Source organism: Mustela lutreola, chromosome 7 (genome assembly GCF_030435805.1).
Source record: "Mustela lutreola isolate mMusLut2 chromosome 7, mMusLut2.pri, whole genome shotgun sequence".
In the NCBI taxonomy this organism is placed as follows: Eukaryota; Metazoa; Chordata; class Mammalia; order Carnivora; family Mustelidae; genus Mustela; species Mustela lutreola.
In genome coordinates, this window is record NC_081296.1 from 91,268,362 (window position 1) to 91,282,847 (window position 14,486).

Consider the following 14,486-nt stretch of genomic DNA (forward strand, 5'->3'; position numbering starts at 1 on the left):
CAAAGGCCCAGAGGCCTAGGTCAAAGATACTTCGTTGAAACCTGGTTGTTCAGAAGCTGGGGAGGGATGATCTAGCAAATTAAGGAAAGTAAATGCTGCCTCCTTCCAGTGACAGTCCCCTTCCCTGAAATCCTGTTCCTTAGGCTCTCCCAAAGTGGACTATAAACATGAACCTTCTCCTATATCAATCCACATTTTCCGTGTAATGTCAGTGCTCTTTTCTCAGCCACAGTACACAGATTCCTAGGCAATTTTCCTCTACCTTCGTGTCCAACTGAACTTGGGTGAACAGTCATCCGAGGACAGAAGCCACAGAAATCTAAGGACTAAGATCGAAGAAGGTCTGACTTCTGATTCATGGGCCATTCCAGCTGGGACAAGGCCTTCTGCAGCCCAGGCAGGGGTGGGGATGAGGGTTGGGCCAGATTAACAGGAACCAACTGGGGTTATTATCTGGAGCAGAGCAGATAAAGACTTCCTATTCTCTGCACTACCTTACGACTAATACTAATGGTTGTGTTCTTGAGAACTTTACCATGGCATTTGGATTGATCCTTTCAACCCTATGAAGAGGAACTACCAAAACCCCCAATTTGAAGATGAGAAAACTGAGGCACAGAAAGATTAAATGATGTTCTCCAAACCTCATGGCTGGCAAGTGGTGAGGCCAGGAGGCCACCATTAACCACTATGTTCTACTGCCCCTCTTCTCCCCAAGTGATTCTATGGAAGCCTCCCTGCCCCTGATGGGGCCTTGAGGGATCCTCTGAGCAAGGAGTCACAAAGGCTGCTCAGGCAAGGTGGGTTCCAAGATCAAGGAGGCTATTTGTTAAGTCGCCACGAGGACTCCAACAGTCCCATGACCTCGGAGCTGTGAGACATCCTTGCCCAGTTCCCACCCATGGGTGCCCAGGGGGCCTCTGAGCCAAAGAGTGGGCATGGAAAGGACCCCACGAGGAATGGATCCAGCCTGAGCCATCCCCACCTCTGGTGCTGCCTGCTGGAGGGCAGGCTATGGAACCCTTACCAGAGAGCTTCGTTATTCAAACAGGCTGAAACAATAAGGCTGGAAAACAAGCCAAGACACTGGGCTAGGAAGCCAGATAAAATAGGAAAGGTACCTCCCCTTATCAAGATCACAGAGGCCCGGTCCACTGAGCAGCTGGAACAAAAGGTTCCAATTAGATTGCGGAGCTGTTCCAATTTGGGAGGAAAATCAACACTGTGCACCCAGTCCACTCCTTTCCCAGGACAGGGGCCTGGCAATCTTTCCTGCCTCTGTGAATGGAGATTTCGGCAAACAGAAGGGCACGTCCGGCTTCCTATTTCCTGATCCTGAAGCAGTCCTAGCTGTCACACCAGCGTCTTTCTACCTTCTGTGACCTTTAGTAGACTACTCACTGTACTCGTTTCTTAATCAAGGAAAAATGAAGTAAAAAAATCTTGGGAAATATAGGAATCTCATTGCAGGAATACCTCAGAAAGGTGACTCAGTACTTCAGTTCACAAAGGGAACCAGGAGTTTCGCAAGAACAGTGTTGTTCCCTTTAAACAAGTAGATTGAACCAGGATTTCCTGACCCCTAAACTTTTGGCTGAACTGGGCTCAGTTACAAGATTTGCAGTTGGCAGGAAGAGAGCTCTCACCTTTTCAGAAATGGTTGAGTCTGGGATGGCTGAGGGAACTGCTGTGTTCCTGCGGAGCATCAAAGACTGATTCAGCATTGGTAGCCAGGGTGTCCTTCTAGAACACTGAGAAATGTCAAACTATGAATCCTTCTCATGAACCTAAAGCAATAGTGCCAACAGAAAATTTGCCTATGAATAAGACATGAAATCATACTCAAAAGCTTTCACTCAAAACATGATCAATGGTTTCTGATTTTTTTTCATGAATGTCCATTTGCTCTTATAAATATATTTTGTAAAGTATATGGACTTTTACTGTCATTAGTCAAGAAATTAGAAGGATGGAGGCCAAAATTTTGTTTCGTTGGTTGCTTGCTTTGCAACGTTCCTTCAGTTGTTTCTTTTTACAAAGTACTTTTCCAGATGTCATGCCCTCCTTACTCATGCTATAAGCTTCCTAATTTTGCCCAAGGCTCACATATGGTGTATTTTAGCCAACAAGAATTCAGTCACCTTTAGAACAGCCTACGTGACATCTCCATCATGGCACCCGCTTGGTGATGGCCACCACGGCATGGTTTTGTCTGGAGCTGACTGGAAGTGTTGAGAGAGGTCAAGACTTGTCAGTGAGTCTCAGGCAGGTCCCTGAACCTGGGGACTGAACCCAGGACTGCCAAGATCGGAGAAGCTCAGGACTGGCCAGGGTCAGGGGAGGCTTTGAGGTCAGACTACTTTTTGCTTGCGTGCATGGGCACACACACATTCACATGCACACGTGCACAGAACGTTGCTTCGGTAGAACTTCCTTACTCAGACCCACTTTTCCATAAAAAGAGGATGTCAGTTGCTTCTCCTGGAAGACATACTGGCTTTCTGCAGATCCCAGAACTTCTTCCATTCAGCCAGTCCCTCTCGGGGCTGGGGGGTCATAAGTATTTTTCCCAAGAGTTCCCTGACATGACTTGTCTCAAGGACTGGAAGTTTTTGAAAACAGGAGCCATGATAGACTTTTTGAAATTCCTTATAGCACTTTCAAAGAGATGTCTACTTAAATAATAACCTAATGAACACTTGGGCTATTTCCGTAATTCGGCCATTGTAGATAATGTTGCTGTAAACACTGGGGTACATGTGTCCCTTTGAATTAGTATTGGTATTCTTTGGGTAAATACCTAGTAATGCAATTACTGGACTGTGGGGTAGTTCTATTTTTAACTTTTTAAGGAGGCTCCAGACTGTTTTCCAGAGTGGTTGCACCAGTTTGGATCCCTTCCAACAGTATAAGAGGATTCCCCTCTCTCTACATCCTCACCAACACCTGTTATTTCTTGTGTTGTTGATTTTAGTCATTCTGACAGGAGTGAGGTGAAATTATAGTTTTGATTTGTATTTCCCTGATGATGAGTGATGCTGAGCATCTTCTGGGTCTGTTGGCCATCTGTATGTCTTCTTTGCAAGAATATCCGTTCATGTCTTCTGCCCATTTTTCAATTGTATTATTCAGTTTTTGAGTGTTGAGTTTTATAAGTTCTTTATATATTTTGGATACCAATTCCTTATCAGATATGTCATTTGTAAACATCTTGTATTCTGTAGGTTGCCTTTTAGTTTTATTGATTGTTTCCTTTACTGTGCAGAGCTTTTTATTCTGAGGTAGTCCCGATAGTTTATTTTTGCTTTTTCTCCTTGCCTTAGGAGACATATCTAAAAAGAAGTTGCTATGGCCAATGTCAAAGAAGTTACTGCCTGTGTTCTCTTCGAGGATTGCTATGGTTTCAGGTCTCACATTTAGATCTTTAATCCATTTTGAATCTTTTTTTTTAAGTATACTTTTTTATAATAATCTCTATACCCAACATGGGGCTCGAATTTATGACCCTGACATCAAGAGTTTCATGTTCTACCAGCTGAGCCAGCCAGGGGTCCCATTTTGAATCTATTTTTGTGTATGTTTTAAGAATGTGGCCTAGTTTCATCCTTTTACATGCTGCTGTACAGTTTTTCCAACACTATTTATTGAAGAACTTGTTTTTTTCCCCACTGAATATTCTTTCCTGCTTTGTTGAAGATTAATTGACCATATAGTCGTGAGTTCATTTCTGGGTTTTCTGTTCCGTTCCATTTTTGTGCCACTATCATACTATCTTGATCACTACAGCTTGGTAATATAAGTTATAGTCCAGGATCGTGATGCCTCCAGCTTTGCTTTTCTTTTTCAAGGTTGTTTTGGCTACTTGGGGTCTTTTGTGGTTCCATACAAATTTTAGGATTTTTTGTTCTAGCTCTGTGAAAAATGCTATTGATATTTTGATAGCTACTGCATTAAAATGAATGGACAAAGAAGATGTGAGATATGAGATGTTATGGAATATTATGCAGCCATTAAAAAGAATGAAATCTTGTCATTGGATGGAGCTAGAGAGTATTATTTTAAACGAAATAAGCCAGAGAAACACAAATACCATATGATAGATTTCACACATATGTGGAATTTAAGACACAAAACAAATGAACAAAGGCGGAAAAAAGGAGAGAGAAAAAGCAAACCAAGAAGCAGATTCTTAACTATAGAGAACAAACTGATGGTTACCAGAATGGAGGTTGCGGGGGTGGGGATGGGTTAAATAGGCAATGGGGAGTAGGGAGTGCACAGTGTTGTGATGAGCTCTGGGTGTTGTATGGAAGTGTTGAATCACTGTATTGTTCACCTGAAACTAATATTATACTGTATGTTAACTAACAGGAATTTAAGCCCTTAAAAAAAAAAATGAACCTAACAAGCAGCAAATATTTTCTGTAATTTTAAAGTGAGTGGCTTTTAGGACTGGTTGTAGTATAAGCATGCATGTTTACATAGGATTGATAACTGTATGCCTTCTTTTGTATTTTACTCTGACTTAACATCCTATAGGACCTACCGTATGTATATTTCCACGTATTCCAGTTATCTGTCACCGTTTCACAAACAACCCCCAAATTTGGTGGCTTGAAACTACCTTGATTTATTATTTTTCACGATCCTGTGGATTGTTTGGGAGGTTCTTCTCCACATGGTGTTATTCCCATGGCTGCAATGGCTGGAACTCAGCTGTGCACCCACCCCTGCCCTTCTCCACGAGATGTCTCATTCTCGCAGGCATCACCACACTCCCACCGGCTAGCCAGGACTTCCTTAAAGCATGGCAGCGGGGTTCTAAGAGGGAGTTTAACAAGAAGACCTAAAGCCCAGGCACTTATCAAGGCTATACTTGGATCGTGCCTCCTTAAAGTCTCATTGGTCAAAGGCAGACACGTGGTTAAGAGCACAGCCGCTGTGGGCGGGACTTCACAAGGACGAAGATTGGGGGAAGCTGGCTTCCTGGGAGGGCACCGTCTCCCACAATGTAACAGTCTGCCACAACTTCCTTCTTTTCCAGAAGACTCGTAAGACTTACAGAATTGACCTTCTTGGCTCAATTATTTGAGAGCAAGCCTCTGATGTCAGGACGGTGATTTTGCAAGGTCAGCATTAGAATTGTGCCTCCTGGCCAGGGCTGAAGTGAGAATCACTTACCGGTGAGGGAACCTGGCTGTCTCTCCAGCACCTGAGCTGTCAAGACTTGGAAGCCTCCACTCATCTTGGCTACAGGGTAGTTCTTGTCAAGTGTGGGTGGGGGCAGGGGTATTCAGCACTTTTTCTTTGTGGGGGGAAAAAAAAGAACATCCTGGGAGAGATAAAACTAGCAATGGTTGAAAGGATGCAAAAATAAGCAAAAGACACACAAGGACTCTCTGAGAAGATATGATTCAGCAGGGGAGGAGCTGCATGTTTCCTTATGTGCATATTTGCAGATCAGCAAAGTTCTTGAAACCCATCCATTCCAAATGTCAGGAGCTACTGTATTTGTGCAATAAATCTCTTGTTGCTGATATTAATAGAATTTAAGTAATTCTAGGGAAAGGGAAAATAATTCACCCAGGAGCACCCACCCCATCTCCAGATCCACTTTCTGACACCTTTCAAGAAAGGGACAAACACCACCTACCCAGCTACAATAAGTAATTTACTCACAACACTACCACTTGTGTCTTTTTCCCAGGCTGTGGTCTTAATTCGTGCATGATTATATGTAACTATAAGCATACAGTAGGTACATTTTTGTATTCTTTTAAAATTCATCACACACACCTTTCTTTCTCCTCTTCTGTGTCACAGTTTGCCTAACTTCTCTGCAAGTAGATGTCTGGGCTTTTTACACTCTTGCTATTATAAATAGTGCTGCTATGAACACCTTTGCAAATATTTTATTTTGAATTATTTCCTTAGAGGTAAACCTCTAAAGTGGGTCAGAGACTATAAATATGCTTTTGTTGCCTATTTCTAAACTGTTCTTAGATCCACCCCACGAAAATAAATCCCAGGTGGATTTGAAGTTAGATATTAAAAAAACAAACAAACAAACAACAACAAAAACCCTAAAATCTAAAGAAAAACAAAACAAAATAAGGAACAAAATCATTGGATTTGAAAGAACTAAGTTTAAAAGAAATAGTCAAGGGTGCCTAGGTGGTACAGTCCGTTGAGCGTCTGATCTTGGTTTCAGCTCAGATCATGATCTCAGGGTCAAGAGATCAAGGCCTGCATTGGGCTCTGTGCTCACTGTGGAGTTTGCTTGAGATTCTCTCTCTCCCTCACTCTGCCTCTCCCCCTTCTGCTCTCTCTCTCTAAAATAAATAAATAAATATTTGAAAGATAAATAATCATACAGGAAAAGATTGATAGATTTGATTTAAAACATTTTAAGCCACATGGAGCCGAGATGAGTAAAGACTATTTCCTGTGGAAGGGAGGAACATACACCTGTAGGCAGGCCTATGTCTCTGCAACCCAATAAAATATAGACAGTGAAATCCTTTCCCAGGAATAGCGCAGAAGTAGCTTATACCTTGTGGGACAAAATGTACTTTTCTCAGAAAACAGCATGAGAAAACATACAGTATTCCTGAGATGTAATACCATGGTAAAACATTTCAATGAAGTCCAGTATTATAGAGTTTTTTAAAAATTAAAAGAAAACCTGGTAGAAGATATTGATTGATAGGCAAGGTGACAAAGTGTTAAAATTCTTATTGTATATTAAATGGCAAAGAAAAATAATATTACTCCAGGTTAGAGAATATGACCAGACAAATCACCGAAAAAAGAACAATTGTTTATTAACCAATTGAAAAGGTATAATAATCAAATGATTAAACTTAAAATAGGATGTATTTTCCCTCTGTCAAAATGGCTGACTTTAAAAATGTGTGATATCCAGGGTTAAAAAGTGCCATTGTAGAAGAAGTGTTCTTACTAACACACTGCTGGGAGGAGAGAGGCTTGCATTTGTAAACTGCACTGATTTGGCAGTACTGTAAGGAGCCCTCTTAAGCCCATCCCTTTGGCCCAATACATACTCATGAAATGCCATCCCAAAGGTATAAACTTAAATACATAAAAAGCTCTGTGGCCAACATGCTTTCCAGTACTTTAAAAAAAAGTGGAAATAAGCTAAATAATATTAGAGAAGCGATTTGGTAAATTACAGTATTTACTTGTTGGATATTATGCAACAATTAAGACTTAATGTTTAAATATCTTATATAATATGGAAACTGCTTACAGTATGTTACATTTTAAAATAGATTACAAAAGTATATACACAACTATATGAAGAAAAATGGTATAAAATCAGGAAAGAAGTCATTCAAAATAGTGATTTTGAGAACTACTCTATAACTAAGATGAGTTTGTATTTGGGTAAGAAAGGTTTCCTTGAGTTAGTTGAATTTTTTCTTTTTTTATTTTTAAGAAACATGAATTTCCTGTATAATGAAAAAGAACTAAATGTATAGGGGCTCCTGGGCAGCTAAGTGGATTAAAGCCTCTGCCTCCTGCTCAGGTCATGATCCCGAGGTCTTGGGATCAAGCCCGTGTCCAGCTCTCTGCTCCCTGGGGAGCCTGCTTCCCTTCCTCTCTGCCTGCCTCGCTGCCTGTTTGTGATCTCTATCAAATAAATAAATAAAATCTTAAAAAAAAAAAAAAAGAACTAAATGTATAAAAAGAAGGCATCAGGGGCGCCTGGGTGGCTCAGTGGGTTAAGGCCTCTGCCTTCGGCTCAGGTCATGATCCCAGGGTCCTGGAATCGAGCCCCACATCAGGCTCTCTGCTCAGCGGGGAGCCTGCTTCCTTTCCTCTCTCTCTGCCTGCCTCTCTGCCTACTTGTGATCTCTGTCGAATAAATAAGTAAAATCTTAAAAAAAAATAAAAAATAAAAAATAAAAGAAGGCATCATGAGCCCTCCCTTTCTGTTGGCTGGGATTTGGTCATCTGATTTATTCCAGCTGGCTGAAACGGTCATTTATAGTTATCTGATTTTGCATTACTCAAACATCTATTCAAATAGGGAATTAGGGGGTTTCAGAGAGGGGGTGCAGGAGCAGGATCCATGTGGATTTAAAACTTGGAACTGAGAACTTGAGGGCGACAGGCAAGATGGGAAAGGAAGCAGCTGCCCTGACGTTTACATTCTTAGTAGAAATACTGAAAATAACTCTTGGGCCATATTCATATTCACCTATTTATTCAAACATATTTATTGAGCACCTAACTGGAAGCAGAGAGTGGAAAAGACACAGGCACTGCCCTCCAAGGGGGACACAAACGGGGAGAGAGAAGCGGGTCTGCCCCCCTGTGCGGGTCTCCGGGATGACGCGAGCAGGAGAGCCGAGTGCGCCGAACGACGCCTGGAGCATGACGACACTGACGTAAACGACCGTAAAATCAACACTGCCAGAGCCCGGTGTTAATCGCTGGTCGTGATAAATATGTGTATAAAAGTAAATAAAATGGATCTGGAGGCTACGCAGCAAATTCAGGGGAGTGCTACCTCTACAGAGACGGGGGGGGGGGGGTTATAGTTAAAAAGGACTTTTTATAAGTTATATGTCAAATCCCTTTTCTTACCGATAGGAAAAAGTATGGCAAGTAAATGTCATACATTGTGATAATTCTAGGGGGTGGGGGAGAAATGCTTTGGTTGAGATATGTACGAGTGTGGCAGGATGGAAGGAGGAGGGTGTAGCAATGCCGGGGAGATTGCAGAAGGGGTTCTGCAGGCTGAAGACCAATCAGCTAATCCCCGCCAGACCTGGTGCTCCCCGGTGGAGTACAGAGGTCTTTCAGCAGAAGTGAGGACCTACAGAATGTGGCAAGTGTGTGTGGGTGATAGGGAGGCCACACAGGCAGGGCCAGCTTCTGGGGTGTGCACCCAAAGGACCTTGGCTTCATCTTGGGGGTCCTGGAAGGACCACCCACAGCTTTGGGGCTGTATAAAGGTGAAGTAGGGGAGGAAGTTACCTAGGAGATAGGGACCATCCTGAGGTGTTCTGTAAGCCCAGTGGCGAGCCCACCACTCACCCACCCGCCCATGGGCAGGCACTGTTGTCATCGCGGGAACATCAAACACAGCACAAAAGTCAAGGAACGCAGGATATTTGAGCGGCCCTTACAAGGGTGGTAGTAACTTCAGGAGAGGAATAGTTGTAGTTAGAGGTCTCAGCAACCTGGGGAATCTGTGGGATGGAAGCAAGGGCCAGGTGAGGCTAGCTGTCATTTCTGGGGAGTTCAGCACTCATTTGGAGCATTCTAGCCTCCTTTGGGGCGATTGCTTCATCCCTACTGCCCTCAACAAAAGAGGGCGAAAGAGAGCCGCAGGAGCCAAATCCTTTCCACTCCATCCCCTTCCCTGCCCAGTCAGGACAGGAATGCGGTCTCCACCTGGCCAATGGATATTCTTGCCTCGGTTCAGATCCTGAATAAGTGAGCTGAGGACAGTGAGAGGTTAGAGGTCATTTACAAAAGCAGATGCACCCTCGGTGCTGAAGTCTTGCTGCACTGGCCATGACCTGCTTCTGGCTCTCTAGAGCCCTCAATTCCTGATTTTCCCGAGCCTGGTCTTCCCAATCTCTTGTTTATTCTGCGAGCTCTCCACTCCCTGGGGGCTTCCATCAACTTCCTTTGACTTAAAATTAGCAGTCACTGGTTTAGGGTTCATGGACACAAGCATCAGCTGAGACAAGCGTCTATTGACAGTTGGCAATGGGGGGGGGGGGGTCAGCCAGAGCATCCTACACTTTTCTCTTCACAGTATATCTTGTTCCTAATTCATCCCCTGTGACCTCCATCCAGATCTGTGTTTTCTTACTCCTTCGCAGCTGTAGCTGCTTTCCAGCTGGACTCCGTTACAGCTCACTCTGCATCCTAAGTTCTGCTAAGTGTTGCTAGAGCCCTTTATCCTGCAACTTCCCTGCTCAGGAACTTGGTGTGACTCGCTGTTGCCTGTAGGTCAAGTCCAGACATCCACACCCTCCTTTAATCTGGTCCCACCCCTACCATCTGACTGGAGAAGCCCTGTGTACTCCTTGAGGGACTCCAAGTGGACACCCACCTTGGCACTTCCCCTGCTGGAAAGCCTGTCTCTTCTTGTCTGTCCAAACTCTGGCAAGAATTTGGCTCTCTGGATCTGGTTCGGTGTTCCTAGGAACTTGTCTTGGGTTGGGGCAGTTACTGACCGCCCCCCCCCCCGGGGGGGGTTGCTGCTCTCCTCTATAGAACGCCTGGGACAGGTCAGGTGGTCACTGATGGTTCCTTACAGTTTCCAACTGAACCAATACTATGCAAAACTGCCTTCCCCACACTGTGGTTCACCCCTTTCCTTCCTGAAGCCCCAGCCCTGGCAGGGGTCATGGAGGGACCACCCAAAGTCCTCGCTTTCTCTGACTTCCTTCCTTCATCATTACAGTCCCATGAGCTGGGTGGGTGCAGTTGGCCTTGCACTTCGGGAAAAAGGAGACAGACGTCGATCCCAGGTCCACAAAAGCACAGAGCTCCATGTTGGCCTCGGTTGCATGGGCCAGAGCATGCATGATGTGCAGAGTCCGGGATTCAGTCATGCTGTAGTCTACGAGCCTCTCTCCTATGGGTGCTCCTGCCCAGGCTGCCTCCCACCCCTGTGTTGTGCTGCTCTATATGGCTTTCTGACCATTGTCAGTACCTCGACTTCCCCCTGAAACCAAACTTTTCATGGGCACAAACCTCTTGTGAGGTGGGGGCCCACAAGGCTGACCCTCCAGCTCACAGTGGTCCTCCTCCTGGTCATGTAGCTGCCTGCACAAATCCAGGGATTCAGTGCGGCCTTTCAAGGTTTGACAGGTGTAAACATGCCCCACTTTTGAGATATAATTAAACTGGTCTGAGTTGTCTCCCCAGGAGCGTAAGTGGGGCAGGGGTGAGAATATAGGTGTGTCGATGAGTGTATGAGTATGAATGTGGGTGCTAGGAGTGTGGATGTGTGTAAATGTGCATGTAAGAAAAGAGCAAGATTCACTGAGGGGTTGGCTTGTCTCCATTTGGGGCCTGTCACCTGTGAGCTTGGCAGCCACCAGGCCTTTCTGCCGTGTGACAGGACGCACAGGGAGAGGAGCACAGGTGGAGGCCTGGTGATTTCTGATGGCCTCACCACATCAGTGAGCCTCCAGAGCCCTGGCACCAGGGGCTTCTGCTCATTGTGGCCCAAACCATGCCTATTGTCACCCTGGGTCATGCTTCTGACCCCTGACTGGCTTTTCTCCTCAGACGGGGTTTGTGAGGCATGCTGCACTGTAGTTAATGTGTTGATGCGTTTTAGAACAAATTAAATATGGAAATAGCTTTATTTTTCCCTGATAATTAAAGTAATAGAGAAATACACAGAGAAGGTCATTTTTAAAATCTCTCTGAATTATTGTTAATTTTTTCTTTAAGGTGTGACCATGGCATTAAAGTTACACATTTGAAATATAGTTCCAGGGCACCTGGGTGGCTCAGTTGTTGTAAGTGTCTGATTCTTGATCTCAGCTCAGGTTGTGATCTGAGGGTTATGGGTTTGAGCTCTGTATTTGGGCTCCACACTTGGCCTGGAGCCTACTCTGAATGAATGAATGAATGAATGAATGAATAAATGAATAAAATAAAATATCGTTCTTATGTGGGGCACCTGGCTGGCTCAGTCTGTGAAGCACACAACTCTTGATCTCAAGTGTGGGTTCGAGCCCCACGTTGGGTGTAGAGATTGCTTAAAAATAAAAATCTTAATATAGTTCATATCTTTTATTTTTATTTTTGTATTTTATTTATTTATTTATTTATTTATAAAAGATTTTATTTATTTATTTGACAGAGATCACAAGCAGGCAGAGAGGCAGGCAGAGAGAGAGGAGGAAGCAGGCTCCCTGCTGAGCAGAGAGTCTGATGTGGGGCTTGATCCCAGGACCCTGAGATCATGACCTGAGCTGAAGGCAGTGGCTTAACCCACTGAGCCACCCAGGCGCCCCTATTTAGTTATTTATTTGAGAGAGAAAGAACAGACAGGGAGGGGGGTACCAGAGGGAGAGGGAGAGAGAGTCCTAAGCAGACTCCGCATTGAGTTTGAAGCTGGACCCCAGAATCAATACCATGACCCTGAGATCCTGACCAGAGCCGAAACCAAGAATCGACACTTATCTGACTAAGCCACCCCCGCGCCTCTGGTTTCTTTTAGGGATAAGTACTAAGATATTTAAGAGTGAACTTATTATATAAACTTATGTGTGAGGACTGGTGTTTATTACAAAATAAGATAGGGAAAGGAGGTGGATGGAAGTACACACGAAACAGAACTGCCCATGAGCCAAAGCCAGAGATGCCGGTTCATGTTAATACACTTCCCGCATTTGTTGGATGTGTATTGTTGGAAATTCCCTATAATAAGTTACCAAAAAACAAAAACACCACCTCACCTTTTAATCCAACTACCCAGAAATAAGCACCTTTAACATCTTGGGACATTTGTCACTCAAATTTGTCATCTAAACTTGCTTATTGTGGTTGGGGGAGATGTCCTAACTTAAAAACACCGGCCATTCATGTTCCCAGCCTCCCTTCTCAGGCACATGATGAGGCTCCAGCACACCCTCGACCCACATCTTGAATCAGAGGCTAATAATGAGAGAGCACAGTGGGTCAATGGTTAGGGCCGCAGTGGGCCAGCCTACACTGCAGGGCTGAGCTCACCAGCTCTTCTCCTCCTGGAGATTCTGAGGGCTCCCCAAAATCCTTCTCACAAATCTTTTCTGCCTCCATTATCCAGAATTAGTTTCTTTTGCTCAAACTAAAAATCCTGGTAGGCAGAACACTTTAGTATAGTGTTTGGCTTACTGACAAGATTATACTATGCAAACTGCTCCGTGAGGTACTTCTTTTCTTGCACTTACTAGCCAGAGGAAGGCATCTTTGTAGGTGAACAGACCTTCTCCCTCCGTCATCCTCTCAAACACAGTTAATGCTGCTACAGGAATGAGGGAGATCTCTTTCCCTGCCCTTTCCACAAGTGGGCTGGTAGAAAGAAAGGAAGGGTCTCCATGATACAAATTCACTTTCTTCATAATGGTGGGGGGAATGGCCTGAGGGTGTGCCTGGCCAGCTGGCCCCTAACAGTGGGCTCCTGGCAAGGCCCCAGGAGAGGTGTGTCACATTCCATAAACACATTTTGTTTCTCCACTGAGGCTTGTCGCCTGAGCAGACTGCTGCCTGGCCAAAGGCTGATCGCAGGAGTGGAGGTTTCACCTTCCAGGGCTTTACAGGGCTGTCTGAGGTCACGAGCCTCCAGGCTTGCCCCGGGGGACCCAGCCCACAACAACTTTCAGTCTCCTCATCCAGCCCCACCGCAATTCCTGTGAGTTGGGTATGGGCTGAATGGGCTCCCCGCAGCAGGGCATTTGGAGGCCAAAATGAGCTAGGGGGAGGGGGGACGCACAAGGTCAGGAGGCTGTTCTTAAGCTCCTCGCCCCAGTTTGTCCTTTTTTTTTTTTTTTTTTTTAAAGATTTTATTTATTTATTTGAAAGAGAGACAGTGAGAGAGAGCATGAGCAAGGAGAAGGTCAGAGGGAGAAGCAGGCTCCGCATGGAGCTGGGAGCCCGATGCGGGACCTGATCCCAGGACTCCGGGATCATGACCTGAGCCGAAGGCAGTCGTCCAACCAACTGAGCCACCCAGGCGTCCCCCAGTTTGTCCTTAAAGAGAATCTCGTTCCACAGGTCCTGGGCATCCCTGAGAGGCAGAGGAAGGAATGCTACTTGGAGGGAATGGTATGTCAAAGGGACGGTGTCACATGCCTCAGCCTTACTAATGGGAATCACCCCAATAGCACGGGCTGTCATCCACCAAGCCTCAGATACTACCAGCAATGTTAAGCATCACGGCAAGTGTGGGAGAGCTGCATGGGCCCCTTCACAGACAAGAAACTGAGACGCCAGGAGTGGTACAGATTGGGGCCTGGAGTGGGACCCCAGGTTGGCACACCCATAGGCCCGCCTCATTAGGAGGAGTGAACTTTTATCATGGAGACCCTTCGTTTCCTTCTACCGTCCCAGTCGTGGGAAAGGCAGGGAAGGAGAGCGCCCTCATTAATAGTGTTTGAGACATGGAAGAAAGAGGTCTTTATACCTACAAAAGGACCCCCCACCCCAGCATGTTAGTAACTGAGCAGTCCCTCTGGGGGTCTGCCTCTGTCGTGATGGTCACCAGGGGTGGTGCCCCTTGAAGCAGCCTTCCACAGGCCCCACGGACATTTGCTCCCGCTACTATCACCACCTTAGAGAATCAGCTGAATGTGGTCTAAACTTAATCATGAATAACCTTGGGCAGGTTTCCCAGCAGACCCAGAGGAGGTGGGTTCCTGCCGGCTGCTCTGAGGAATGACCTGGGACCAGAGGTCCTGGACTCTCTCTGCCAGAGGCCAAGGTCGCCCATTTACCGAAGC

At 45.3% G+C, this 14,486-nt stretch overlaps 1 long non-coding RNA gene across 4 annotated transcripts in view; it reads left to right on the plus strand.

The window, feature by feature from the left end:
- LOC131836469 (uncharacterized) overlaps nt 1-14,486 on the plus strand; it is a 33,730-nt gene that overhangs the window by 13,502 nt on the left and 5,742 nt on the right. For 3 of the 4 annotated variants that reach the window (XR_009355624.1, XR_009355627.1, XR_009355625.1), the window contains one exon: nt 5,045-5,129. This is a non-coding gene — a long non-coding RNA (uncharacterized LOC131836469). Of the gene's footprint in view, nt 1-5,044; nt 5,130-8,250; nt 9,627-14,486 lie in introns of those variants that run through there. The other variant, XR_009355626.1, reaches the window with a different exon arrangement.